The following is a 226-nucleotide window of genomic DNA, read 5'->3' on the forward strand; positions in this document are numbered from 1 at the left end:
CCTCTGCAGTTCTCTGCTCGTCGTGGGCTGGGAGACTTAATTTTGCGGGTTATAGTTTCTGTTGTTTCTTAAAAGGACCAGATTTTGGGTTGGTAACGTGATTTTTCACGTGGAGGGCGCAGGCTCTTTCTGACTGGCCTGCTGCGTCCCTCTGCTGCTCTCACCTTCATTAGAAATGGCTCTCGTTAGCTGTTAGTGACATCATGGTTTCTTTCAATATCCCTTG

This window comes from Haliaeetus leucocephalus, unplaced genomic scaffold, assembly GCF_000737465.1.
Source record: "Haliaeetus leucocephalus isolate CR32 unplaced genomic scaffold, Haliaeetus_leucocephalus-4.0 Scaffold515, whole genome shotgun sequence".
NCBI lineage: Eukaryota > Metazoa > Chordata > Aves > Accipitriformes > Accipitridae > Haliaeetus > Haliaeetus leucocephalus.